Below are 2,906 nucleotides of genomic sequence, written 5' to 3'. Positions count from 1 at the left end.
TATATATATATATATATATATATATATATATATATATATATATATATATATATCTCAAGTGTTTCGAGAATTCAGTGCGGGGGTGTCTCCTGGGTATGCTGCTGCTGGTGGGCACCCTGAGGGAGAGGACACAGCCCCAAAACTACCCCACGGCATGTGCATTTTCCAGGTTGGTGGACATTCTGAAATTACAACCGCATTCCACCAACTGCTGAAAGCCTCAGGGACTAAGCTCTGACTCTGCCATCAACAGGATGGCTGGCTTTTCAAATGGGGGACTTTATAGTGTCCTGTTACTGACTTGTGTGGGACTCATGGCCATGTGCACAGACTCACACTGTGACTTGGTAGATGAGACATAATGTATTAATAAGTGGTGTTTGGTTTAAAATGTGTGGTATGGGTTGCTTGTGCTTTACTGGGCTTCGTTCATTAAGTGTGCATATTTTGTGCAGACAGAGTTTTCCAAAATAATGTATATATTGCATGTACTGTCTTATTTCCAATAAAACTCTTTGTGTTTGATCAGCCAAAAATGACCTGGCTTTGCTCCTTTTCCTCCACCGTGATAAAAATGACTGAAATGCATAAGATACAAAAACATTCTACTTCCATTCATGTACTGTAAAAAAATAATAATAAAATGGAATTAAACAACTTGGTTGGAATAAAATCTTGAGACAATTTTACAGGCTTTATTGTCATTGCAGTTATAAATAAGTACACAGTGAAATGAAACAGCATTCCTTCAGGACCAACATAGGAACACAAGTGCAAGATAATACCATAAGCACTGAGCAGACAATACAGTACAATAAATAAATATGAAAAACTTACAATAAATACAGAACAGAACACAGGCAGTACACGGTACTCAGAGTATGTGGAACTTTGCAAAGTAGGATGTAAAATACTATGACATTAGCAGCTTAGCAGAGAGCCTAGCATATATGAGCATAGCAGTCACTGAAGTAGCAACAAGAGCAGCAATATACAGTATAGAGTATTTGGTTGATACAGTAATGCTAGCAGTGATAACACTGATAAAGTGAAGTAAAATGTGCAAATATGCAAGTTTATATTTACTTGTTTAAGTTTGTCTTTAATAAAGCCAAATGATTTCTTATAGCACACTTATTCTCCATGTAATACAGCCAAATGATTGTCCACAGAATTTGGACATGAGTTTGGCATTTTGAAAGTTCCTGCTTAGTTCAGTTTCAAAAACAGATACGATACTGATACACATTTTCCACAGTATGTGTTCTGTTCATATCAGATGTGTCTTCCTGCTTTCTGTTTCGTCTTTTTGACTATGTATGTCATTACATAGCAATGTGTAGTTCCCACTGTATGGCAGAATAACATCTGTATATATTGTATGAATTATGTATGAATGTTGATTTGCATGTCACTTTACTGTATGGAGAGTAAATACATTATGATCATTTGTCTTTAATGAAGAAGTTTGCAGACGTTTGGTTACTATCTGTATCGACTTAAAACAGAATGTTTACAGTACATAGATAGAAGTAAGATTACACTGCATTCAATTACAGAGATACAAATAACATGAATTTCAGTCAGATGAGTTAGTTTTTATCACTTACACTGAGGCGAAGACCTGCCTGCTCAAATATGGAGAGTTTTGTTGGAATTATATACAGAAAGAAAATAATATTATAATCATAATCTGAGTAAAATTATATTTCAACTCAGAGCTTCATAATTCCCATCTCTAATTGTTCACACCACCTCAGCTGTTTGAAGTCAGATAAATGGGAGCTCACAGTAAACTACTGCATTTAGAGCTTTATTTATTTAAAAAATGGATATAGATTATGGGAATTCACTATTTATTTATGGCTGAAAATTACATGACAATTACACACACAGTGATTCTACATTTATATTACAGGAGTATCTCCTCATATTTAGTGTGGAACCCAGCTGTTGACTTTCATTCATGATGAAAATAATGAGTGGGCCATAACATGTGAGGTATGTGAAGGACTTAACTCTACTACTTAACTGTTACAGCTTAAAGAAGAGTTCTGACAATTAAGCAAAGTCCATCAGAGTGATTTGTTGTGAAATTATCCTTTCTAAGCTGTTTACACCTTTTATTAACATGTGTTTCATGTCTGAATCATATCTGGATAACATTTCACCAGACTCTTTTAATCAAAATGCATCTCAGCTGTGACCAGATGAGATCCGATTTGCTTCCCTGTTAAAAAGCTCATCAACATGAGGCATCTCCATTTCATTTTTGTTTTCTTTTTTTCTCATTACAATACAAGTGGACAAGCTTGGCTTGGACAGTGTCATCTGCTTAGAGAGAGAAGGTTGCTGAACTCCAGCCTCGCATATCCTCCATCTTTCATTTAGTTATTGAGTCAGATCACTCATGTTTATGAGAGAAATGAATGGAGTTTTTGAAAATCACCTCTTTCACATCCAGTGATAATGAAAAACATTCTAAAGCTGGTACTTTTTTCTATGAACATTTCTTTTCTCAAATATCACTGGATCCTCTGAATTATAGGTCATCAAATCCTTAAACCTCAAACAAGAAGCTGGCAAAAAAGAAGCAACTTCAGTATCATGGAGAGTGGAAAGACCTGATATGAGCAGATTGCTCTGTTTCTGCTTAACAGAGTGACATTAACTTACTTTTGCTGTTTCACAGAACCAACAGGTCAGTATTGTTTTGTTCCATTAGCTAATGTTTGTGATGGCTAATCATAACTGCTGCACCATTTAAGGTGGAACGGGAAAACTTGAAAAAGAAGGTAAATTTAGCCTCACAGTTTTAAGGCTGGTAGTAGAGTTGATAAGTTTTTGGCTAAATATCATAACTAGAGTTACGTAGTAGTTACGTAGTGACGTACAGACGACGCACA

At 35.5% G+C, this 2,906-nt stretch overlaps 1 long non-coding RNA gene across 1 annotated transcript; it reads left to right on the top strand.

Annotated features, from left to right (window-relative positions):
* Positions 1-50: 50 nt before the first annotated feature.
* LOC118822269 lies at positions 51-2,625 on the top strand. The gene is made up of 3 exons (XR_005008446.1): positions 51-169; positions 1,919-2,001; positions 2,549-2,625. It is a non-coding gene; the product is annotated as an uncharacterized LOC118822269 (long non-coding RNA).
* The last annotated feature ends 281 nt before the right edge of the window (positions 2,626-2,906 follow it).

The sequence above is a fragment of the Colossoma macropomum genome, unplaced genomic scaffold (genome assembly GCF_904425465.1).
Source record: "Colossoma macropomum unplaced genomic scaffold, Colossoma_macropomum, whole genome shotgun sequence".
NCBI classification, from domain to species: domain Eukaryota; kingdom Metazoa; phylum Chordata; class Actinopteri; order Characiformes; family Serrasalmidae; genus Colossoma; species Colossoma macropomum.
The sequence above is the reverse complement of the archived record's forward strand: the minus strand, read 5'-3'. Positions and strand labels throughout refer to the sequence as shown.